Source organism: Equus caballus, chromosome X (genome assembly GCF_041296265.1).
Source record: "Equus caballus isolate H_3958 breed thoroughbred chromosome X, TB-T2T, whole genome shotgun sequence".
Lineage (NCBI taxonomy): Eukaryota > Metazoa > Chordata > Mammalia > Perissodactyla > Equidae > Equus > Equus caballus.
In genome coordinates, this window is record NC_091715.1 from 68,381,839 (window position 1) to 68,408,538 (window position 26,700).

The 26,700-nt window shown below is 47.1% G+C and overlaps 1 protein-coding gene across 1 annotated transcript in view; it reads left to right on the plus strand.

Moving 5' to 3' along the window:
* The window catches only part of NHSL2 (NHS like 2), a 228,034-nt gene that overhangs the window by 172,590 nt on the left and 28,744 nt on the right, over positions 1-26,700 (plus strand). The gene's annotated exons all lie outside the window — the stretch shown is intronic.

Below are 26,700 nucleotides of genomic sequence, written 5' to 3' on the forward strand. Positions count from 1 at the left end.
TGCTCATGACAGCATTGTTTATAAGAGCAAAAACGTTGAGAAACAACAGGAGACTAGATAAATAAAATCGTTGTAGATTCAAACAATGGAATACTACATAGCATGAAAATGTCTAAACCAGAGCTACCTGTATCAACACAAATATTTCTCAAAACCTAACATTAGGCGAAGAAAGCAAATTGCAGAAGGATACATACAGTTCAATGCAATTTGTACAAAGTTTAAGAAAATGCAAAACAATACTGTATATTGTATATTGTTTACGAGCATATGCGTAGTACTTTTAAAACCATGCATGTGAATCATAGACACTCAATTCCGGAGAACGGCTCCCTCTGTGAAAGGAGAGTGTGACTGGGGAGGTACGTAAGGTGTTTCAACTGAATGTGTAATATTTTGTTTCTTTAAGAAAAAGGTTCTGGGGCAAATATGGGGAAATGTGTTTGTTCCTAGTACTTTTCGGTATGCCTGAAATAGTTCATCATCTAAAAGAAAGAGGAAAAGAAAAGTAGAGCAGAGATCCCTGCTGCTCCTCTTTGCGGATGAGCAAACTCAGGCTCAGACAGGTCCACAGCCCCTCCGGAGCCCACCCTTTTGTCCAGGGGCACCCAGTCCGTCAGAGAGACCGATAACCTCCGCAGGAAGAGCCTTCACACTCTGACTGATTCACTGAGAACCCCCTTCTCTCCCAGACTCCAGTATAAATCCTTGGAATGAATCGCTTGGGTAACATTATGATTCTTGGCTTCTAGGCCCAGGAGCATGACCACTGAATTTTTGCTACTGTCACCATAATGCTGGAGCCTGCCTGCCCATCTAGGGGTTCTGGATATACTCAAACCAAGTGTGATAATTGTCTGGGGCCAATGTTAGATCCAATCCTGATTTGGGAACAGTTTTTCCATGAGCCCACCATTACGACTTGGGTACGGTGAAGCAATAGCATTGCAAAACTGTTTCTGGAACCAAAATTTTGCTACAGTGCTTCCTGCAAGCAGCATTGCCCTGATTAGGTGACACAATGGGACCGTCAAGCCTTATCGGCAGAACTTGGTCTAAAACAGAAACTAGGAGGGGTAGGAAGGGCTGTCCTCAGTGCTTGGCCCTGTTGCCAATGTCCCCGTTGCCATGGTCCCCAAGCACTTTTGCTTATTATTTCTTTCAACTGTTCATGGCAACCATCAGCAAGCAGGACCTAGAAGCTCTTTGAGGCAGATCAGGAAGAAAGTGGTTAACAGAAAAGATAAAAGAGGGTCGGGAAGTAATTCAACAAACAAAAAGAGTGGGTGGAAAGAATTTGGAGTATAGAAACATGAGGGCCAGAAAACAGGTTTTTTAAAGGAATCTTCTTGAGATGTGATGGACCGAGGTGGCTGGGTCAGAATTAGCTGAGAAGTGCCCATTATGCAGCTGCCTTGTGTTACAAGTACAGCAACTCTGTGTCCTGGATTTTCCAGAAAAGTCCCAGTTTCAAGTATTTGGTTCTTTGTCAGACCAAGAATCCTGATTTGAGATTCAGAAAATAAGGTCACTGTAGCTTCAGTAGCTCTCTAAGTTATCCAGGAAAGGCTGATTTAGAATTCTCTCTGCCGTTGCTGGTTGGCAGGGAATCCCCACAGGGCCTGCCCCTAGGCCGCAAAGGCCTGAGCAAAGAGACTCTTTATATAGCCAAGAAGCATCAAAGTGCCACTGGACTTCAAGCCCCTCCACATTCCTGTAGCTCTCCAAGGGGGTGTGACCAGAAAGACAGAGGTTTTGACCCCACAGACCTGGGTTTCAATATGCTCTGCATTAACTCCGTCAACTTGGGCAATGCTCTGAGCCTCAATTCCTCATCTGTAAAATGGGAACAACAATATCTATGGCATGGGGTTATTCCGAGCATCAAATGAGATGTTTACTTTTAAAGTTTGTACAGGGGCCGGCCCAGTGGCGCAGCAGTTAGGTGCGCATGTTCCACTTTGGCGGCCCGGGGTTTGTCGGTTCAGATCCCAGGTGCGGACATGGCACCGCTTGGCAAGCCATGCTGTGGCAGGCGTCCCACATAGAAAGTTGAGGAAAATGGGCACGGATGTTAGCTCAGGGCCAGGCTTCCTCAGCAAACAGAGGAGGATTGGCAGCAATTAGCTCAGGGCTATTAGCTCAGGGCTAATCTTCCTCAAAAAAAAAAAAAAAAAAAGCTTGTACAAATGTTAGTTGTTAAAATTCATTCCTTCATTCAACAAATAAGTGTCCACTACATGACAGGCATACAGGGGTACAGGGGTGAACAAAATAGACAAGGTGCCTGCTAACATGGAGCTTCCAGCCCAGGGGGTCGGCAGACATCAGCCAAAGAATCACCCACCCAAGGCCCACGCAGAGGAGAGACTGGGTAGAGTTGCTCTCTTTAAAAGCTGAGTCTGGCTGCCGTGAAGAGCCTGAGGGCAGGAGAGGGGGCTGGAGGCCACTTAGGAGGCTTCTGGCAGCAATGGCAGCTTGGACTAGAGTGGTGGCAGTGCCAGTGAGAAATGATCGGATTCTGGATCTATTTTGGAGGTGGAAACAACCAAACGTGTTGATGGACTGATGTTTGGGAACAAGGAAGAGGCAAGGAGGTATCTTAGCTAACTGAATCCCCAGGACTTGGGCCACTGGAACCACGAAGACAGTCCCAAGGCTGCTGAGGGACACCGTGTGGAGGTTGCATTTCTCTTCTCTCTTCTGTAGAGCAGTGCAATTCCATCCTTAAGTCTGAAAATCAGTTTGCTAGACTTGATCTTAAATAAACATTTAGTATTTAAAATGTTGCTTCTGTGTAGATAATAAAGCCAAATGTCTGACATTCGGGCTCTACGATGAATGCAGATTTCCCCTTAAACGTAAATCCTTTGCTTCCAAATTTTGGGTGGGATGTTACTTTTAAAACAACATAGTTTCCATTAACTTAGGATGCTGAGAAAACTCTTCAGTCTAGATTACCTCCTCAGGGACCAGCGTATGTGCTTCAAGTTGGAGTCCTTTCAAACCTTTGGCTCAGTATTTTTTGTTCCAAGAGGCTAGAAGAGGGCCTGAAAGGGGAGGGGGAGACGGGAAGGGCCAAAGACAAGGCTGAGTTTCATAACGATAGTTAACTACACTTTGTAGTTTTCAAAGGAATTTCACACCAATTATTCATGATCATATTTTGCAAATTCAGGACTAGAGCCATGTCCTGACCCCCAGTCCAGTGTTTGTGCTGCCTTACTACACTGCCAGGTCCTTCACTTTTTTTGGGGGGGGGCGGGGTGCGGGGTAGGTCTCTCCATGAAGAACAAAAAAGTTCCAATAGACATTCAAGGCCCTTCTTTAATGAAGCAATTTATTCTATTTGCATTGAGAATGATTGTTAAAAGAAAATTTGGTATGTTCCCACACCACTTGTCCCTACACCCATCAGCAGGGCTTTCATTTCTCAGCCCTTGCAGACCACCTTCAAAAGTTATTATCTGCTTGACGATTGGCTGAGGCCTCTTGTCTTTCTTCCTCTCTCAATTATACTTTAAGAACTGAGGTCCCCATCTGCCCTACAGCAAGTACATCTTTTGTTGTACCTGTTTCCCAGAAGCTGGAGAGCTTTTTCCCTTTCTCCAACCTCTATAGTTCTCTTTTCAAAACACTTGACCCTCTTAGTGATTTTTAACTGCACATGTCAAATTAAATTGGTTTCCCAAACTTGGACCTAGCCTCCCCTCCAAAGCCCACTGCTTTTACCCTGCCTCCACCCATCCCTGAACTAGGAAAGGAAAAAAAAAATCACACACACGTTTTCCTAAGTTGTCATTTTTCTTTTTAAGCAGTCTTAACATGAATGTGGCAAAATTGCTAGGGAGAAATGGTACAGTGTATTTCCACTGGAAGGTTTTTCTCTCCACAGTGGGTAGGGCTGACGTGGCCATCTTAGATAATGGTGTCTGGAGTTGAGCATTAACCAGCATGGCGCCTTCCTCTTCCATGGGAAGACGGAGGAAGCAGGAGATGCCAAAGCCTCAGGTTCAACAAAGAGCCAACAGAAGTGGGATGGCTCCCCATTCACAGATCCTCATGGGTTTTGAAGGTGAGAGGAAAGAGAAGGTGAGGAAAGAAAAGGGTAGAAAAGGAGGGATGACAAAGTGGCAGGTGAGAGGGGTATTTGCAAGTAGAAATAAAGCTACGAAAAGGATAATAGAAACTGTGATGTTTTATTGAAAAATATTAATACTTTTATACTATTATATAAACTTACAGTATATTATATTCCAATATGGAAAATATAAATATATATAGTAGTTTTATTATTGTAAAAATATCACATTTGTTGTTAAAACTTCAAATAGGGGGCCCACCCAGTGGCGCAGCAGTTAAGTGCACACGTTCCGCTTCTCGGTGGCCCGGGGTTCGCCAGTTCGGATCCCGGGTGCGGATATGGCACCACTTGGCAAACCATGCAGTGGCAGGTGTCCCACATATAAAGTGGAAGAAGATGGGCATGGATGTTAGCTCAGGGCCAGTCTTCCTCGGCAAAAAGAGGAGGATTGGCAGCAGATATTAGCTCAGGGCTAATCTTCCTCAAAAAAAAAAAAACTTCAAATAGTACTGAAGAGTTTGAAGTAAAAAGTACAGGCCAGAGTCCTTACCCTTCTCTCTCAAAGCCCTCCTCCTCTCCCTGCCCAGAGGTCGTTGATGATGACAGTTACTCGTGTCTCCTTGCAGATTGTTCTGGGCACAGGGAAACGTATGTATGCTTTCTGTATGCACAAATGAGATCATACTGTGCATGCTGGCCCACTCCTTGCCCTTTTTTTCTTAAACTTAACGATAACTCTGATGTTTTCCCATCTCTACTCATGGAGAGCTCCTTCATTCTTCTTAATGGCTGCATGGCATCCCATTGTGTGGATGCCCTGCAGTAGGTGAACCCCATCCCCTGCTGATGGACATTTAAGTAACATAAAAAGTCCAGCACAGCACCGTCCAATAGAAATAGAATTGAACCATACCTGCGAGCCACCTATGGAATTTTGAATTTTCTAGCAGTAGCCACATTTCCCCCTGTAGATTTGCAGTGCTGCCTTTGTTATACACCAAATGCCATATATATATATGAGCTTGTTTTGGACTATTTTATTTCATTCACTAACTTGCCAATTTCTACACCAGTATCCCCCATTTCCAGTAGCCATATTAAAAAAGTAAAAATAAAGAGATGAAATTACTTTTTTTTGGCTTAAACAACAAACATTTATTTCTTACATTTCTGGAGGTTAGGAAGTCCAAGATCAAGGCACCAGCAGATTCAGTGTCTGGTGAGAACTTCCAGGTTCATAGATACCCGTCTTCTCGCTGTGTACTCACATGGAAGAAGGGGCGAGAGAGCAAGCTGGGGTCTCTTTTATCAGGGCACTAATCCCATTCATGAGGGCTCCACCCTCATGACCTGATCACCTCCCAAAGACCCAGCTCGTAATACTGTCACATGGGGGGTTAGGATTTCAAGCTGTGAATTTTAGGGGGACACAAACATTTAGTCCATAACACTGCCTCACCCATGCCTCCCTCTGGTATAAATAAAAAAGAGTTATGTGAAGAAAAAGGGTACAGGGACCGTTTCTTCTTTATAGACAATAAAATATTCAATAAAATTAAAAGCTACTTTCTAGAAAGTAAAAAAAAAAAGTGAAGCCAATGAGCATTTCTGGCCCCAAGATCATTGTCCATTCTGGAGAAGGTGATTGTTTTAAACCGTTATTTGTGATCCATAGGTAGGGTGACCACACAAGAGATGAAATTAACTTTAATAATATTTATTTAATCCAATACATCAAAAATATTATTTCAACATGAAATCAATATTAAAAATTACTAATGAGACATTTTACATTCTTTGTTTCATATTGACTCTTTAAAGTCTGGTGTGCATTTTATACTTACAGCACATTTCACTTCAGACTAGCCAATTTAAAGTGCTCAAGAGCCACGCGGCAATGGTGGCTACTGTATTGGACAGTGGAGGTCTAGCAGGCAGAGGTCCCAAATGTCACCTTAGCTGTGTGTCTCTGTGGTGGGCAGGAATGGACTAGAAGGGCAGAAGTTGAGGTCAAAAACCTCAACTTCACCACTCAGGACAACACCTGGGGTCTCTCGGGGTCTTGGTGCGTGGACCCCCATAAACTCACTGCATGCTGGCCTGGTGCAGGGCAGAACAGGCGACCCAAGTACAAAAGCCCTTCCTCTCTGTGGGCTCTAGCTCTGCTGGCCACAGAGATAAGGAAAGGGCCGTGAGTGCTCAGGAGGTGATTATCTGGGGGCCTGTCACAGGTTCCCCTTTTTTTGCCTCCAGAGGTGCCTCTGTTCACAGCTTCTCATTGTACTTCTCATTGTACCCAAGACCCAATGCCTCATTTCCTTTTTTCAAAAGCAGAGTGGTGTGGCAATGGGGCTCTGAGGAAAGCCCTGGCACTGGGGTCAGGGAGGGTGTGCTGGGAGGAACTCACACCGTGGCTTCCTCAACTGTGAGATCTTAACCCGGTGGCCTCAGAGCTGCTGTGGTCCCTGGCAGCAGTGGCGGCACAGCCTAGAGCCTGGAGTGGTGAGCATGGGCACGATTGCATACTGCAAGGGGATTTGCATCGGGGTTTGAGGTTGGGGGTTGGCACCTGGGTGGGTGCTGGCAGTGCAAGAAGAGGCAGGTAGCTGCAGAGCACTGGGGATGGGGAAGCCAGCTTTGGCCTGGCCTGAGCCAGGCTAGGTTTGGGAAGCATTTGGACTCCACAGCAGGCTTGAGGGCTCACCCCCCGAGTTGGCAGGAATCCGAGAAATGTGATTGTCCCCTGCAGGGCACCATGCTGTCCCTGGGCAAAGGCGGTGGCTCCTTGCCCACTGCCTGACTGATTTCCAAACCAGCCCCACCCCAGCCTACCCTTCCCGTGCTGGCCAGCCACAAAAACCAAGCCCATGGCGGTGGGCTGGGCCAAGGGCTCCGAGTGGGCTCAGGTGCAGGAGAAAAGAATTGCTTCTGGTGGCAGCCTGGGAGGGAGCTCTTCTTCACGGGCCCTACCTCCCGGTTTCTCACTGCCTTGCGTAGGGGTGGAGCGCCAGCATTCCTCTTTCATTCCTACTGCTGCCTCCTCCAGCCCTGCGGCCTAGAAATGCTGGTGAGATCTGACTCCTGAAGCACCAGGCAAAACCCAGCTGCTTTCTGCCTGGTGGCATAAGCTGGAGCCTCCCAACAGGTAGAGCCTGGGCCAGAGGAAAAGGAGTAGAAAGACAGAACAGCTTCATATAAAATCCCACATGCACACGGCAGCCCCACTGCTCCAGCCCCCTCCCCCAGCTGGCCAAAGGGTGGAAGCCCTGCTGATGAGACTCTTCCCTGAATGTTGTAGCTCAGCACCTAGTGCAGAGCCTGGCAATACGTGGGAGCTATCCAGTAGAGTTCTCACTGATGGTTGGGTGAGTAGATGGATGGATGCGTGGATGGGCGGATGGATGGATTAACATGCTCTGGATATTGTCTTTGTTGTACCACTTGCCCCCAAAGCCCTAGAATTAAAATTTGTCACATTATCGCTTTAGTGCCTTAAATACTCCAGGCACCTAGGCTCCCACTAATCTCCACTGACTAAGAAAAGGTTATGAGTACAACCAGCCCAGGGATCCCCGCGGATGGGCCGGGAGAATGGTCTCACAGCCTTGTCTCTCCTCACGTTATTGCTTTTAGGGTCTTCTGGGATGAAAAATCCTGCCTTGAGAATCAAGAACATAGGGGTTGTGTTCAAGTTTCAACCCTGCTGTTTCCTGTCCATGTAACCTCAGTCAAAAGTCATTTCACCTCTCCAAGATTTAGTACTCTGCTCTGTAAAATAGAGCTGAAAATAGCTATCTGGGATTGTAGTAAGGAGTAAATGAGAAAATCTATTGGGTTGAACCCTATGAAATTGCCCCCAAACAGTTGAAAACAAGCAATTTTGAATGGTTCAACCTAATATATAAAGTGCTTTATATGAAGCACTATAATGAGTAGCCCTAGAAAATATTCATTATTCTTAAGAGAGAGAATTTGAAAGTCAGAATATTATTTTTGCAATAAGTGCCTAATCCCTTTCATCAGAATACAGGTCAAACTAACAGAAGCAGCCAGTCCTCTGCCAATCACAGCTGCAGGCATTTCCTGGAGCAGTTTGGCCTGGGAAATGGGGACCAGGTATTTTTAGGAGACTAGACTGGTTCATGGAGAGCAGAGGAGGTGAGAAGCAGGATGACTCGTGGCAGCTCCTACCTGGAGATACTTTACCCACGAGAGCACCGTAGGAGTTGGCACCTTCTCATGACCTGGGTGGGAGTGCTCACTTCCTAGCTCAAGTTGCAAGTCAGAAATGGCCTAGGACAGGCCTTCCTTCCCAGGGCAGAGCCACCAGGGTCCAGGCCACCAGGCACTTGGAGGAAACTGAAAGCAAGTACCTGCCAGCTTTTCTCTCCCTAGTGGCAGCTGTCAAGTCCAACTCCTCTTGACCCAGCAAAAACCTAGGCCTGACAAAGCTCTAATTTGGAGCCAATAGCCATGGTGGCCCCAGTGGAGGGACACTTTTCAACATCCTATGTATGTGCTACTCAATCCCAACCGTAGCTGTAAAGGTCACTGGGATTTCAGGCCAGAGGGGGATAGGAAGAGTCAAGAGAAATGCCTATTGACTGGCCATGCCTCAGACGCTGGCACTCCAGGTCAACAAGGACCTCTGGGGCACTAAGTAGACATTTATGGAGTGCCTACTCAGTGTTTCCCACCATGGGCACAATTGTCATTTTGGGTAGGATAATTCTTCATTGCACAGGACTGTTGCACACATTGCAGGACATTTAGCATCTGGCAGCCAGGTAAGGGTAGGGTGCACCCTGTAAGCCTGAGAAAAGATGAGTCCCAGCCGCCAAGGCTCAGGAGAAGGGCCCAGGCAGAGTGGTGGCCTCTCCACAGCTGCAAATGGCATCTTGAGGTGACATCTTCAACTAGATGTCCCAGAACTTTGTGTTGGCCATGAGCTACCCCATGAGCCTAGTGCCTAGGTAATCTTGGCTGGGCCAGCAGAGACTTGTAAGGTCACTCAGACAGGGCCTGGGATCTCAGGGGAGAAAAGCCAGGGCAGACATCCCCCAGGAGCTGCCAAAATGGGGTTTCTGCCCCTTGGCATTCCCCGAGCCCTGGCCAGCCTTCCCCAGAGAGTCCACATGGAGAGTGGGGCTGACTCAGCCCAGTGCCTGAGTGCCAGTTTCCCAGCATCAACCAGGATGGCAGTGGGATGCATGAAATTTGTTCAGAGAAGGGCAAATCTCCAACTTGAACGACAGTATAGACTTCCCATAGCAGAGAGCTGCTTGACCAGGAGTCCGTGTCCTTGGATGGGAAAAAAATGACAACTTTATCTTCACTAACCTCCAATTGAAATTTCACCTTTCCTTCCATTACGAGGGCAGGCAGCACACCGCAGTAGTATTAGCAATACCTGTGACTTTGTCTCCAATAGGAACCACAGCGGTTTGTATATCTCATTTCTGTAGCTGCAGATATCTTGAAACATCGTTACGCTCATGACTATTTCAAAAATATAGTAGTTCCTGGTCCTGCCAGTAGATCATGTTATTTACAATGAAACAAGTATTACTATATCACAAATTTTAAAACATACATATTAATAACTGTCTTTAAATATAATTGTCTTTCTTTGCAATCCTATCTTATTTTATGCTTATAAAAACATTCCAAGAGGGGGTCCATAGGTGTCGTCAGACTCCCAAAGGAGTCGACGCTGTAAATATGTTAAGAACTCCTGGATGAGAGAGTTGGCAGGTGATCAGGCTGATGAGGTCACAGGGAAGGCCTGGAATGCAAGGAGAGACGGTGCTCTGCACACTTGTGCTCTGTAGGCACCGAGGGGATGCCAAAGGTTTCTCAGCAGGAGGCTGCCCAAGATGATGCTGAGGTTTCCAGCCTGGGGGTCCAGAGATGGTGGTAGCATTGATAGAAATAGAGAAGTCAGGAGGAGAGGCTGATTAGCGTTGTGGGAGAGAGTTCTGTTTTACAAATATTAAATTTGAGCCTAAAGAAAAATGGACGTCCAGGTGAAGTTGTCCACCTGGTTCTGGGAAATGCAAGTGGGCAGACTGGGAGAGTGGCCATGGCAACAGGAAAGATTTTGGGGGTCATCCTTCGAGATGGTCATAGAAGCATTTGGAATAATTGCAGTCATCAAGGGAGAAAGGGCAGTGAGAGAAAAGAGGCCAAGGCAAGGGCCTGTCATAGGCTGGCTTCTCCAGGAGACAGATTCTGAAAGAGAGATTTGCATGCAGGTTTGTTGGGCACGGCCTTCTAGAACAGCATCTGTGAGAGATTAAGGGAAGCAGGATTGATTGAAGGCAGGAGTTGTACTGCAGTGTAGTCACTCCGGGACCTCAGCCGGTCCCACAGGGAACTCTGAGCTGGGATGGTCCCTCACATGGTCCCAACTGAGGCCGGGCAGCTGGGCCTTTCTCACCGCACCACCCTGGTACCCCATCTATTGACTAGTCTCTGGATGCAGGCTGCCCCCAGGGAAGGGGCATTACCTCAGAGAGGGACTCAACTGTGAGCCATCAGCCAACATCCCTGGCAGCTGGAGGAATGAGTGCCTTTGTCCTGAATGGGGAGTCGGGAAGCTCAAGGTCTGCTGTCCTAGCCCTGGAGAAAATGCAACTGGCTACCCGCCCTGCAGACCTCTGAGCAGGTCCCACCCTGCAGCCCATGCCACTTAATAGAAGTCCCGGCGACAGGGGGACAGGGCCTAAAAGGAATTTGAGTCCTTGATGCCTGCAACTCAGGGCCCTCAGTGTCCCCTGCAACCTCTCCCATTTGCAGCTAAGCTGGGTGGGATGGGATGAGGGGAGGTTGGAGAGAGCCGAGCCATTGCCATTCCTGCAGCTTGTTTTTAAGAGGTTACCAAACTAAGCACACCAACCAGTCAGGCTCTGTGGCCTCCACGTCCCTCCCGTCCTTCTGGGGCAACCCACACCTCAAAGAGGGATGTCACTACAATCAAGGTTAGAGCCCTGCTCACAAGGCCTGCGGGCTGCCCAGGAAACCATACTGTCGGAGGTGCCAAGTAAAAGGAGGCTGGGCTTCATTTTGAAAGAGAGACGTGTGAAAACTTGAACTTTTGATTTTGACTTCCATATCCTTACACCAAAAAAGCGAACCAAATAGCAATCGAATTGATCAGGAGGCATGAACTCTCCGCAAATTTTGAAATTTAGAGCAGCTGTGGGAAACTTGAATCCAGAAAAATTCATTCATTCATTCATTCATTCATTCCACACAAAAAATAACAGGTTCTGAGTTTGCAAAATGATAGGCTGAAAGACCAAGTGTGGCCTGAAGGCCAGTTTTGTTGTTGTTGTTCTAGACAATTTTTAAAAATAATTTGTTCGTTGCCAATTCGCTTTTTAAAAATTCATAAGATCTGACCACAAATGTATGCATCAGCTAAAACTGAGAAATGCTTCCCCCTTGTGGGTGGGCATGGAGCTCCCCAGTTCCCCTCAGGCCGCATTCAGCCTTTCTCCTTAGTCTGGGCCCTGTCATGTCAGCACTTGCGTTCATGAGTGCTAGACTCAGCCAAGCTGGCTGCTGGGCTATGATGGTGGATAGGGTTATGGCTCGGCTCACGAGGCCGTCTCCTCTGCCCTCCTCTGCTCACCACCTAGTGTTGAACCCACGAACCAAGACATTGCAGACTCATGTGCACCGACAGACAGACAAGACAGGGTCCTGTGGTGCCTTGGGGGAAGGAGTCACAAGTGTGGTCAAGAGAAGTTGGGAAAACTTTACAGAAATTCTAGGAGGATGGGGAGACTTCTACTGGGTGAAAAAGAGGGCGGGGGGGGGGGGGAAGAAAGAGGCATGTCGGCACAAAGGAATAGTAAGTGCTGGAGAATGGTGCTTCTAAAGGAAGTGGCATGTGTGAAGGGGAGATGGGTGGAGGCCAGATTGGGGCGGCCTTGTCAGCCAGGCTGATGAACTGACATTTAATCCCCGAGGTTTTGAGGCAGCGGCGTGAGCTGTCTGCCTTGTGTGACTAGATGACTCTGGGGGCCCTGTAGATGGCAAGATCTGAGGCAGGAAGGGCAAGTAGGAAGTGCTTGCAGTTGTTTAGGTGAGAAGAAATGGGGCTTTGATTTGGGGAGGAAGGAACGAATTTGAGAAGGGTGTAGGAAGTCAGACTGACAGGTCCTGGTGATTCTTCAAAGTAGGAGAGAACAGCTGGACACCGTGGCACACTGGTGAGCTCTGTGACCCCAGCCACAGCAGTAGCTACCCTTTGTTCAGGGTTCTGGGACATTTGCAACACTTGCCGTCCATTAACGCACTTCAATCTCAAAGTCAACAACAGCCAACCTACTCTGTCCACAAGGCAACCAGCTCCTGGGAGCTCACTAGCTCCCCTGCTGATACCCTGGCATGGCGCACCCATCCTGACCGCAGCCATAGGACAGCAAGGCTTCAGGCGGTACTCACTATGTGCCGGGCAAAGGGCTTTTCCCATGCAGTACTCACGGGACCGTCAAACTGCCCTGGGAAGTAGCTACTGCTCTTACACCTTTTTACAGATCAGGACATTGAGGCTCGTCAAGGTGACATGACTCTTCCAGTGTCACACAGCTAGTAAGTGACAGAGCAAGGATTTGACCCCATGTGGTCTGCTTCAGAGCCTCCATTCTGCTGCCCATGTGGGCCGGGAGAGTGGTCGCCAAGCACACAGACCTTGTGCAGAGCAGCACGAGCTGACTGCGCCAGCCTTGCAGCACAGGCGACCCCACACTACGCCAGGGAGCATCCAGACTGCTGAGCCTCCCAGCCCTTGGCTGGGCTTTCAGGTTCTGGGAACTTGGGGAGATGCAGGCATAGTGGGGAAGGGGTGAACACTGGGCCCAGGTGGCCAGCACTGCAGGCAATGAAGGAGAGCAGTCAGGTCTCCAATAGTTTTCTGTTGCGCCGGAAACCAAACCCAAATTTCTGACCGTGGCCTGTAAGACCCGGAAGTAATCTGGCTCCCTTCACCTCTCTGAAATCTTTTCTTACCATGCTCCCCATCTTTCACTACCTTCCAGGTCCACTGGCTCCTTTCGGTCATTCTTTCCCACCCCAGGGCCTTTGCATTTTCCCTTTGCATAGCTGATTCCTTCTCCTCATCAGGTCTCCTCTACTTCAGTGCAAAGTCCTTGAGGGCAGGGACTGTGCCTGTCCTGGCCACCACTGTATGCCCCATGCCTATGTACCCAGTACACAGAAAAGACCCAGTGAATATTTGTTGAATGAATGAACTAATTTACTAATTTTTTTGGCACCTACTGTGTGTCAGGTACTTTGCAAATACTAATTCATTTAATCTTCAAAACATCCCTATATTAGGTATGATTATTATCCCCATTTTGTCGATGAGGAACGTGAGGCACAGTGAGGTGAAGTGACTTGCCCAAGGTCACAGGACTTAGGAAGAGACAGAACAGGGATTTGACTCTTGACTCATGCTGGCTCCCCTACAACCCGTTGCTCCAAAGTGTGCGTTCAAAGACAATCTTAGTCGAGAAGGTCCAGGCCTCTGTCCTCCCACGTACCGTTTCAGATGGCTAACTTAGGCTTCCCCAGGAAGGAACTGAAGCAATTCGGGTGGCCTCTCAGCTGGGGTTGTTAACTACCATACTTGTCCCATTTTTTCATTCTTGTTTATTCAAAACCCCACAGATTTAGAGAGGTACCTCAGAAAGCAAAGCAGAGCTCCCACTCAGTCAGAGAGTCATCCCGCCCGGTGGGAGATGCAGCTGAAACCCACAGGCCTGAGCATCCCCTGGAGGATGCCGGGAACAGAGAGGTGAAATGCCTCCCTCTGGCCCCAGTGTATTTTCTCCACAAACTTCTTGCTGCTCAGAGTGTGGTGTGAGGACCGGCAGCAACAGCAGCACCTGGAAGCTGGTTAGGAATACAGAACCTCTGCCCACACCCCGTCCCCCACCTACTGATTCGAACCTGCATTTTAACAAGACCCTCAGGAGATTCGTGGGCACAAAAAGTTTGAAAAGCACTGGCCTAGAGGGCAACCTGAGAGTGACCTGGCTCATGACCAGACTGGATCTCCCTGAGGACAGGGCTGTGCCTTGTTGCCCCTGCACAGGGCTGGGCTCCTAGTGGGTCCTCAGTAATGTTTGTTGAATGAGTAAATTTGTGAAAGAATCGAGTCACACACAGCCGGCTTAGGCACAGGTAGAGTCATTTGCTAGGCATATTGTGCAGCCCTGCCCCCTCCTGTCACCCGCTCCTGCAAGCTACCCAATACGGAGGCCCAGCCCTGGGACAGCCCCCTGGCCCGTGGTCCCGTGAGGGAGGCCCCACAACAGGGAGTTGACCTTTAGACTTTGGACAAAACACTGAATGTCCTCCCACCCCAAAAACCTCGAGGAGGAACTTCTGAGGTTCCCACGCTCTGCTTATTGCTCTCTTCACTGAGGGTATGGTCTCCTCAGCACACGAGGCCACCGCAGTCCCCATGCCACTTCTCAATGGCCCCCTGGAAACCCGAGTCCCTTCCAAGGTGCAGAAGGTGCTGCCAGGTGCTGGCTACCAAGCCCTCGTTGAGTGCGGAACCAAAATAAACCCCTGTTGATATGGAAGCGGGTCGAATTATTTTAAGGAAAAAAATTGCTCCTTCATTAAGTCACGTTGTTATGGCAACCGGGATTAGGAAAGTAACTTGGCCGAGGAGGTTATGTGCGATGTTTTGGGACTGAGAGTTTTCAGAAGAGTGGAAAACAATTTGTGAGCTCATCTCCCCGACCCCTGGCTCTGCCCGGAGAAGGAGGATGAGGGTCAGCTGAGGATCAGCCCGTCCCACCTGGCTGGGGGCCGCTCTCAGGGGACCTGCCTGTGGTGCTGCAGGCTGAGGTCATAAAGGATATGTGGGAAAGGAAGCTAACCAGGAAGAGGACATCCTGACAGGAGGTCCCGTGCTGTCTGTGTATGGAAGTGGGCCGTCCATTCATCTGCAAGAGGAGTGCCCCAGCTTCCCAGAATTAGGGGAAGGCGGGAGAGTTGAAGAAAAATAACAATAGTCACTCTTGACTGGGTCTTTACTGTGTGCCAGACACTGAGCCAAGTCCTTGACACATTCACACTCAATCCTCTCCACAACCCTGTCAGGCATTATCATTATCTCAATTTTGCAAATAGGGAGCCTGAGTCTTAGGTCAGTGGAGTGACTTGTCCAAGGTCACATGGTAAGTGCAGAGCTAGGATTGCAGTTGTAGGCTCCACTTGTGGCCTCTGCTGCAAAGTCAAGAGACCATTAAGCTGAAACGCAAAGCCAGGCTATTATCTTATGCCATCATTCATTCTACATTCATTCATTCAGTTAAAAATCCTTTATTGAGCACCTACTCTGTGCTGGGCCCTGAGGAAAGCATAGACATATTACACTTGCTTTTTGCCTTCAAGGAGTCCAAGGAGGAGTGGGGGAGAAACTTGCAGCAAGGTAGATTCCAACGCAGGCCGACCCAGGCAAGCTTCGGGGCAGCGGGGGAGCCGAGAGCCGCAGACAGAACACACGGCAGACCCGCACTCCTCAGAAGGGCCCTGCTCTCCCTTCCTGATTCCTTCTCCCTTTCAGATATTCCAAAGGGTTCCTCAGACTCAGGACACCCTGGCCTCCGGAGTAGGAGGCAGACAGGTTGCGGAGCTCAAGACAACAGAGGAAGGGGGCGGGAGCACCTGACCTTCCAAGGACCAGGAAGGGAGGGCAGTCAGAGGGGCCAGCCTCGTGGAGTTTTCTGCTTCTGACCCTGCAAACCTGGGAAATGCACTGAGAACCCTGGCAGTTACAGAGTTTGGGAGGCTGCTGTGAGGTGTCTTGGGCCCACTTGAAAAAGCAGGCTCCATCCCACTAAGCTGAGCCATTGTGCGCCAACTTCTAGGCTTTTCTTAATACATAGCAAGACTGTTGCTTCTTTTGAAATGGCCAGTTAGTATTAAATGACTAGCGCTGAAGCCCTTTGCCCTCTTTTCTTTCTCGCCTCGAATAGGCTACTGTTGTGAGATTATCACCACCCTGTTGTGTGCTTGGTGTTATGCAGCTGTCAGCATGGGCTGAGGCCCGGTTGAATAACAAGGGCCTAAGAAAGAGCCCCTCACCCACCCCAGCACAAAGCCTTCGGAGCCTGCCTGGAGGATCACCAACCCCAGAGCCAGGGGGTGCACTCTTACCCAAGCACGCCCAGTCAGTGCTCACTACGGAGCACAAAGGGGGTCCAGACCATCTGCACTCAGGAGACCCAGTGAGGACCCCCCCCCACACACACACCCCAAGACTTGTGCAGTTTTGAGTAGGAGAGTAAAATTTGCTGTCAATTGGGCATCTCCACTCTCATTTAATCCTCGCTGTAAGGCAGATAGTATTTTTCCCATTTTATAGACGATAAAACGGAGACACTCAGAGGTGTAGTGACATGCCCACGTCACACAGCTGGAAAGTCACAGAGCTGGGATTAGGAACCACAGAGGTTCTCATCCCTCACTGCTTACTGGGCCAGAAGAACCACCCGGAAAACTGCCTTATTACCGTCTACTGCCTCAGCAGCCCCAAGCACTTTTTATACCAGCCCAGTGTTACCAAACCCATTGCCCACCGGAATCACTGGGGATATGTGATTACGAAATCCTATGTTTCTGTGGGCTGGGTGGGGAGTTAGCTGTTGGGGAGCCCTGAATGTAAGTGAAGGGCTATTGTTGACTAGCTGTGTGGCCGGGGCAATTTACAGAGCCTTTCGGTCTCATTTTTCAAATGAAAGTTCGTTGTAGGAATTAAAGATAACGTATGTACAGGGCTTACCTAATGCCTGGCATAGCATAGAGACTCAATAGAGGGTGTTTTTTTTTTTTTTTAAAGAATCATCTGGAGAGGTTTTTAAAGCAGCCCATGTTGGAGTCCCCCTCCAGAACAAGTAAATCAAAATCCCCAAGGGCGGAGCCCAGGTAGTGGGATTTCTAAGTCCCCTGGATGGTTCTAGGGTGCAGGCAGGGCTGAGAAGCCCTGTCCACCCTCAGGCACATTCCCATCCTTTGAGAGGAGGGGTAGACATGCTGGTGGAGGAAGTGGCATTGTGTACTCAGGCGTACAGCGGTCATTCCCTGGGCACTTCCCCGATCGGGCTGTGCGGTTCCAGGAGCGATGCCCATGGCCCCTTCCCTCAAGGAGCTCCCCACCAGTGGAAAGGACAGACGTCACTAGGCAACCATAGCCCACTGCGGCCGGGGCTGCAGCCGGCTAGCAGGTCAGGTAGCAGCTGACAACAGAGGGCAAACTCCAATGAAAGCTACGTTAAAGAATTGCAGTAGCTGCAGCAGCAGTTCCGAGGTAACATTTTAGCGGTGGGGAGGGGCTGTACTGACCCTCCGCACACTCACATTCAGTACCCCCGCAAATTGGGAGGAGATATTTGCAAAGACAGTTGGCTGAAGTGAGATTCACTCATTTATTCATGCAACATGCATTTATTGAGCACCTACTATGTGCTGGGCACTGTGGATATGCTGGCAACCAAGACAGAGAAAGTCCCTGGCCTCAGGGAGTTTACCATCCAGTGTAGGGCAAACAGACAGTAAATAATGAAATCAATAAACCAAATAAGTGTCAAATGATGGTAAGCGCTACAAAGAAAAGCATACAGAGGGATGTGGTCGAACGACTAGGATCTGGGCACTATAGGATTGCAGGATCAGAGAAGGTCTACCTGAGGAGGCGATATTTGAGCAGAGACCCAAATGAAAGAAGGAAACAAACCATGTGACTATCTGGTGGAAGAGTGTTCCAGGCAGAGGGAACAGCCAGTGCAAAGGTCTTGAAGTGGGAATGGTCTTGGGCATGTTTGAGAAGCAGCAAGAAGGCCACAGTGACCAGAGAAGAGCAAGCAAGGAGAGTGACAGGTGATGAGGCCAGAGAGTGGGCAGAGGCCAGATCATGGTGAGGACTTTGCATTTTAGTCTAGTGTGATGAGAAGCAATGGGCAGATATGCTGGAGAGCAACAGGATATGATTTCCTTTTTTCTTTAGTAACGGCTTTATTGAGATATAATTTACATGCCATTCAATTAACCCATTTAAAGCGTACAATTCAGTGGTTCTTGGTATATTCTCAGATATGTGCAACCATCACCACTATCTAATTCCAGAACGTTTGCATTATCCCAAAAGGGAAGCCCTTTACCCACTAGCCATCACTTTCCACTTCCGCCAACCCCCAGCCCCAGCCACTGGTAACCACTAAGCTACTTTCTGTCTCTATGGATTTGCCTCTTCTGAACACATCTTATGAATGGAATCATACAATGTATGACCTTTTGTGACTGGCTTGTTTCACTTAGCATAATGTTTTCAAGCTTCATCTATGTTATAGCATGTATCAGAGCTTCCTTCCTTTTTATTGCCAAATAGCATTCCATTGTATGGCTACACCACATTTTGTTTATCTGTTCATCCATTGATGGACATTTGGGTTGCTTCCACCTTCTAGCTATTATGCATAATATTGCTATAAGCATTCATGTACAAGTTTTTATGTGGACATATGTTTTTAATTTTCTTAGGTAGAAAACTATGAGTGGAATTGCTGGGTTATGTGGTAACTCTATGTCTTATCGTTTGAGGAACTGCCACCTGTTTTCCATAGCGGCTGCACGATTCCACGTTCCGTCCAGCCGTGTATGTGGGTTCCAATTCCTCCACGTCCTCGCCAACTCTTTTTATGATCTGATTCTAGTCATCCACACGAGTGTGAAGTAGGATCTCCTTGTGGTTTTGGTTTGCATTTCCCTGATAACTAAAGATGTCAAGCATCTTTTCATGTGCTTATTGGCCATTTGAATGTGTTCTTTGGAGAAATGTCTATTCAGTTCCTTAGCACATTTTTCAATTGAGTTATTTTGTCTTTTTATTACTGAGTTGTAAGAGGTCTTTATCTATCCTAGTTACAAGTTCCTTATCAGGTATATGATTGGCAAATATTTTCTCCAGTTCTGTAGACTGCCTTTTCACTTTCTTGGTGATGTCCTTTGAGCACAAAGGTTTTTAATTTTAATGAAGACCAATTTATCTATTTCTTTCTTTTGTTGCTTGTGCTTTCGGTGTCATATCTAAGAAGCCATCGCCTCATCCCTGACTTCTGAGGATGAGTCCTCTGGCCATTGTGCTGGGAGGCAGGGCTGCAGGGTACTGAGCGGAGGAAGGATGACAGTGGCAGTGAAGGGGGCTCTGGGCAAAGCCCACTGAGTCCACTGAGCACCAAATGCGGAACCTCGGCCTCCTGATTGAGGGCTGGGCTCTGAACCCTACAGAGTGGCCCGGGCCCAGGCACAAACACTGACATACTGTTCTCATTTTCTTTTCTGCAAATCCCATTTCTTACTCCTCTCCTGGTTTGAACCCAGCTGGGCAACTCAGACATCCGGAAAGACAGGCTCAGGGCCAGGTCAGGAGGTGATCTGGATGGCCTCAGCTGGCTGCAGAGGAGCCCCTGTCACACTAACTCAGTGTAGGACCTGAGAAGAAGCCCTTTCTCTTTCTGGGCCTCAGTTTCCACATCTCTATTATGTGAAGGGGCTGGACTGGGGTCTCTGGCTGCCCACAGGCTTCTGGGTCTTCACTTCCCCATTCTCACGGGGTGGCTGAACATGGCTGGCAGAAAATTTTATTATGGGAGTGAGAGGTTTTAAGCAAACCACAAAACAACATTTAAAGTATGAGCCCATATTTGTTTGGCACATGAAAATTTCCGGAAAGATATACCCAAGGTATCAACAGGGTTGTCTCTGGTGTGTAAGATTATGTGTTATTTTCCTCCTTGAGTTTGTATGTTCTGATTTTTCACTGTGATAAACATGTTTTGCTTTTGTAATAAGGAAAAAAAAAGAAAAGCATAGGAAAAAGAAACTAAAGTTGGCAATTTGTTTTAAAGAGAGAAATTGCCAAGAAGCCATTAGCAGGACGAGGGAGTGGGAAAGGTGGCAGCCGCCACATCTCCTCTGGAGCTGATGGGACTGTGCATCGACGCACCTTTCAAACTGCAAAGTGCCCTGTCTGCCAAGGGAGGTTGGGTGTCGCAGAAGGTGGACTCTGACATGGAGATTGGTGGTGGTGTTAGTGCTGTCGAGTCGATTCCGACTCCTAGCAACCCTCTGCAGCAGAGCGGAACCCTGCCTGGTCTTTTGGTACCATCCTCTCACCTTCCGGCGCTATATCACACAGTGCTCTGTTGCTATTCTGAGGGTTTTCATGGCCAATTTTTTTGGAAGTGGGTGGTCAGGTCCTTCTCCCTAGTCTGTCTGTGCTGGAAGCTCCACTGAAACCTGTCCAGCATGGGTGACCCAGCTGGTATTTGAAATACCAGCAGCATAGCTCTCAGCATCACAGCCACACGCAGCCACCACGGGATGCAGATTAGTGTGCAAGAAGTTGATTAGGGAGGCTCTTGGGATCAACAGCTGCGGAAGGTGGGTAAGGAAGCAGGATTGTGCAGAGAGGATAAACTGCACTGCAGCCCTGATGAAGGCCTCAGGCAATCGAAGCAGGAGGCTCTGGCACTGAGAGGGCCCGTTGTAGTTGTCTTGAGTTGGGATGAAGGAGCCACCCCATGAAGGAGGTGTGACATCAGACAAGGCAATTCCCAAGAGGGCTGACAGCAAAGTGCTGCCTTATGGCAACCCTGCTAACACTTAAGAGAGTAAGTTGTTTGTCCCTGAGGTGGGATCTGGGCGGCACATCACGGCGTCCACTATAAGCGGACTCTCTTGCGGAGGTGACCTCCATGAAGGGCAAGGCTGTAGGCAGATATTAGGAGGATTTTCGAAGAGGAAAAGCATTTTTGAACTCAGAAGCCTGGCCTCCTCCGCCATTCTGAGCTCTGATCTTCATCCCTGATTTGTCTCCTCGGGCAGTGACCTTTGAGGGCCATAGATGGGCCAGCCTCTAGTTTAGGTGCCTCCTAGGATCCAAAACACTGCTCCAGGCTTTGTCTCTTAGGACCCTACCCCTGATGTGTAATGCAGACAGAGTGGAAGTCTTATCGGCCCAGTTTTATCAGTGAGGAAACTGGGCTCAGAGAGGAGACACAGCTAGCTGGTGGTGAGGCAGAGTTTCAGAGCCAGCTCTGTCCAACTCCAGGTCCCACCTTCTTTCCCTGGTGACACAGCTGCCCAAACTTTCAAGTGATTTGTTTCCTGGTCAAATAGACAAATCTGTTCCTCCTCATGAATGCTGACCCAGTGTGTTTCCCACGCCCACCCGTCAGTTTCCAGAGCCAGTCTCCATCCTGCAAATCACAAAGTGAAATTTGACTTAGTTGATGCAACACAAGATGGCCCTTACTCTCCTGGAGAGCTGCTCTCTTTGGAGGGGAGCAGAGCTTTCTTGCACCAAGGACAAGCCTGAGCCTCCCCAGTTTGGGGGGACATGGGAGGCTGTAGGCAGTCTGGCTGAGTTAATCTTGAGTTAATCTTATTAACCTGTGAGATCAATTGGCTGCAGGCACCAGGCAAGTGACAGCACAGGCATTAATTCAGCAGTGGCTGGGGCAGCCTGACAGCTAGGCACTGATTTATCAGTCCTTTTATGGATGGGATTGCATTTAGCTAATTGAGTCTGAGACTGACATGAATAAGCCCTCTCTTCAGGCAGCCTCATTGTGGTGTGGTGCTCCTCGGTGGATGTCCTGCCAGTGAGGAGGGAAGGGTGAGGGAAGAAGAGGAGGCAGAGGACAAATGATGCCCCCTTCCTCAACACTGTAAGGACTGGCTTAGGGGTCCAGGGATCTCTAACTTGTGTGCTGCTGTCGGGAGGCAGTGCAGCGTAGGACAGTGGTTTCCGCATGTGAGCCTTGCACCAGCAGCATCATCCCTTGGGAACTTGTGAGACATGCAGAATCTTGGCCTCTACCCCAGACCTACTCAATGAGAAACTCTAGGAGCAGGGCCCAGAAATCTGTGTATTAACAGGCCTTTCAGGGAATTACGATGCTCACTCAAGTTTGAGACCCACTGGAGCAATTATGAGCAGCAACTCTGGTACCAGGCAGCCTGGGTTTACTAGCTATATGACTTTGGACAAGCCATCTAACCTCTCAATGTCTCAGTTTCTTCATCTGTGAAATGGGGGAAATAACAGTACCTGCCTCACAGGGTCATTGTGAAGATTAAATTTACAAAGTGCCTAGAGCCGTGTCTGGGACATGGTAAGGGCTATGTATACAAATGTTAACAACTGTTATTGTTGGAAATGATGGAGCCTAGGATTTCTGTCTGCTCCCTCAGAGTGACAGTAATTCTAAGTAAAAAACTGGATCATAAAATTCCTATGATTTGATCACTAAAAAATATGATACAAAATTGTATCTTTGCTGTGATTATACTTTGTAAAAATATGGACGCATATGGACAAGATACAATTATGGGTGATTTCTTTCTCGAATTGCAAACTTTTGAAATGTGGTTAAATATATCTTTGAAATGAAAATATGAAATAAATTCAATTAGACAAGAGAAATGTATTGGATCTAGAAAGCCAATGGGCAGAGCTGAAGTAAAGACTGCTCTAGAGGACTCAAGATATAGATCCCCAACTCCACTCAGGGACAGGAGGGCAGTTCTGGGCTCATCAGGTCACATCGGAGCAAAGCAGAGATCTCTCAGGGATAGAAGGGAAGAGACGTGAGCCAGAGTCTGGTCCAACTGAGGGACCTCAGTAACTGTACTGAGGATGGCCAGCCCCGGTGAGGACAACTGGGAGCGGGGCATGAGGGCTGGGCGGTGGACTCATCCTCAGGAAAGGAGAAAGATTCCGGCTGAGAATCAGCATGGTCGTGGAAGCTGTGAGACCCCACTGATTGCTGTGGAAAAGTCTGAACATTTGGTGAGAGCTTCAATAGATCTCCATCTGTAAAGGCCTAAGTACAGCTGGCCAGCAGGATCTCTATCTCCATCTTGCCACTTACAGACCTCTAGGTACCAGAGTCCTCCTGATTGGGCTGTAAAAGCCTGGCGGAGGGCCAGGATAGCAGACTTCAAAATCAAGATCCAGGTCAGATTATTAGGGTGGGTGTGTGGTAAGCTTGAAACTCCAACCATGTGTGCTACTCTCAGCCCCACTTTCCTCTTTTAAACTCTGGTACTACCTAGAACAAAGACACTTCCAGTAAGAGTTTACTAAGTTCTGAGTATGGTTCTTGTCTCTACAGAGTATTTTTTTGCACCCAGTAACCAGTTTACTTTGAAATGGCAGCGTACCTGTTGGTACATGGTCACTATGGAATCTTCTAAGACGTGCTGAAGTTTGTGCAGTTTATCACATAGCTATCCTGGTCTCATTTTCTGGCCTTTGTTTGGATGCTTAAGTATATTGTGCTTTGTTTCTGATTTACTAAGTTTCTTTTTTTTTGATAACAGCTTTATTGAGACATGACGCATGCATATATCATACAATTCACTCACATAAAGTGTACAATTCCATGGGTTTTAGTATATTTAAAGAGTTGTACAGATAAAAATTAGACTATTGGTGGTGAGCACAATGCAGTCTTTACAGAAACTGATAAACAATAATGTACACCTAAAATTACACAATGTTATAAACCATTATGACCTCAATAAAATAATTGGGAGAAAAAAGAGTTGTGCAGCCATCACCACAATTTTAGAATGTTTTAACACCCCAGAAAGAAGCCCTATACCCCATTTCCCCCTAACTCCCTCCCCATCCCTGAGCAACCACTAGTCTACTTTCCGTCTCTATGGATTTGCCGCTTCTGGACATGTCATATAAGTGGAATCACTCACTATATGGCCTTGTATGACTGCCTTCTTCCGTGTGGCATAATGTTTTCAAGGTTCGTCCATGTCGTATCAGTACTTCATTTCTCTTTATGGCTGATAACATTCTGTGGTATGGCTATACCACATTTTATTTATTTATCCATTCACCAGCTGAGCACATTTGGGTCTCTTCCACTTTTTGGCTATTGTAAATAATGCAGCTATGAACATTCATGTACAAGTTTTTGCGTGGACGTGTGTTTTCATTTCTCTTGGGTGTATGCCTAGGAGTAGAAGTGCTAGGTTTTGTGATAACTGCATATTTAACATTTTGGGGAACTGACCGTTTTCCAAAGTGGCTGCACCTTGTTATATTCTCACCAGCAATGTGTGAGGGTACCAGTTTGTCCACATCCTCATCAACATTTGTTTCATTTTTTTTCCTTCTCCCCAAAGCCCCCCAGTACATAGTTGTATATTCTAGTTGTAGGTCCTTCTAGTTCTGCTATGTGGGACGCCGCCTCAGCATGGCTTGATGAGCAGTGCTAGGTCCACACCCAGGATCTGAACCGGTGAAACCCTGGGCCTCTAAAGCAGAGCATGCAAACTTAACCACTCAGCCATGGGGCCAGCCCCCCCCCCCCTCTTTTTTGCTGGTGAGGAAGATTGGCCCTAAGCTAACATCCATTGCCAATCTTCCTCTTTTTACTTGAGGAAGATTGTCCCTGAGCTAAAATCTGTGCCAATCTTCCTCTATTTTGTGTATGGCATGCCACCACAGCATGGCTTAATGAGCAGTGTGTAGGTCCACACCCAGGATCCAAACCTGCAAACCCTGGGCCACTGAAGCAGAGCACTTGAACTTAACCACTATGCCACCGGTTGGCCCATTGTTTGACTTTTTGATTATAGCCATCCTAGTGGGGTGTGAAGTGGGATCTCATTGTGGTTTTTATTTCCATTTCCCTAATAGTGATGTCAGTGATCTTTTTATGTGCTCATTGGCCATTTGTATATCTTCTTTGGAGAAATGTCTATTCAGGTCTTTGCCCATTTTTGAATTGGGTTGTTTGTCTTTTTTTATTGATTTGTAAGAGATGTTTATATATTCTGAGTACAAGTCTCTTATCAGACATATGATTTGCAAATATTTTCTGGCATTGTGTAGGCTGTCTTCACTTTCTTGATGGCATTATTTGTAACACAAAAGTTTTTAATTTTGATAAGCTTCAATTTATCTGTTTTTTTTTCTTTTGTTGCTTGTGTTTTTAGTATCATATCTAAGAAACCCTTGCCTAATCCAAGGTCTTGAAGATTTATACCTTTATTTCCTTCTAGGTTTTATAGTTTTAGTTGTTACGTGTAAGTCTTTGATCCATTTTGAGTTTAATTTTGTGTGAGTGTGGGAATGAATTCCAACGTCTTTCTTTTGTGCGTGGAAATCCAGTTGTCCCAGCACTACTTGTTGAAAAGACTGTTCTTTCCCCATTGGATGAACTAGGCACCTTTGTCAAAAATCAATTGGCCACAGATGTCTGAGTTTATTTCTGGACTCTCAATTCTGTTCCATTGATCTATTATGTCTATCCTCAGGCTAGCAGCACACTATTTTGATTACTGTAGCTTTGTATAAAGTTTTGAAATCAGGAAGTGTGAGTCCTCCAACTTTGTTCTTTTTCAAGAGTGTTTTGGCCATTCTGGTCCCTTGAATTTCCATATGCATTTTAGGATCATCTTATCAATTTCTACAAAGAATCCAGCTGGGCTTCTCATAGGGATTGCGTTGAATCTGTATCATTTGGGGGAGTATTACCATCTTAACAATATTAAGTATTTTGATCCATGAGCAGGGGATGTGTTTCCATTTGTTTCAATCTTCTTTAATTTCTTTCAGTGTTTTGTAAGCTTTCAGCGTACAAGTCTTGCACTACTTTTGTTTAACTTATTCCAAGTGTTTTACTCTTTTGATGATGTCGTAAATGGAATTTTCTTAATTTTATTTCAGACTGTTGCAAGTAAATAGCAATACAATTTTTATATTGATTTCATATCCTGCAACTTTGTTGAACTCATTTATTAATTCTGATAGTTTTTTAGTGGATTCCTTAGGATTTCTATATACAAGATCCTGTCATCTGCAAATATGGTTGACTTCTTCCTTCCTAATCTTTCAAATGCCTTTTATTTCTTTTTCTTATCAAATTGCCCGAGCTAGAACTTCCAGTACAATTTTGAGTGGAAGCAGCAAGAGTGGACACACTTGTCTTGTTCCTGACCTTAGAGGGAAAGCTTCTAGTGTTTCACCATTGTGATCTTATTGTGGCTTTTTCATAGATGCCCTTGGTCAGGTTGAAGAAGTTCCTTTCTATTCCTATTTGTTGAGTGTTTTTATCATGAAAAGGTGTTGGATTTTTGTCAAATCCTTTTTCTGTGTCTGTTGAGATAATCATGTTTTTGTTTTTTATTCAATTGATATGCTGTATTCCATTAATTGATTTTCAGATATTACCAAAACTGCACTCCTGGAATAAATCCTACTTGGTCATGGTTTATGATCCTTTTTATATGTTGCTGGATTTGGTTTGCTAATATTTTCTTGAGGATTTTTGTGTCCACGTTGATAGGAGATGTTGTTCTGTAGTTTTCTTTTCTTGTGATGTTTTCATCTAGTTTTGGTATCAGGGTAATAGTGGCCTCATAGAATGAGTTGAAAGTGTTACCTCTTCTTCTGTATTTTGACAGAGTTTGTGAAGAATTGACATTAATTCTTCTTGAAATGTTTGGTAGAATTCACCAAAGCAGCCATCCATGTCTGGGCTTTTCTTCATGGGTGG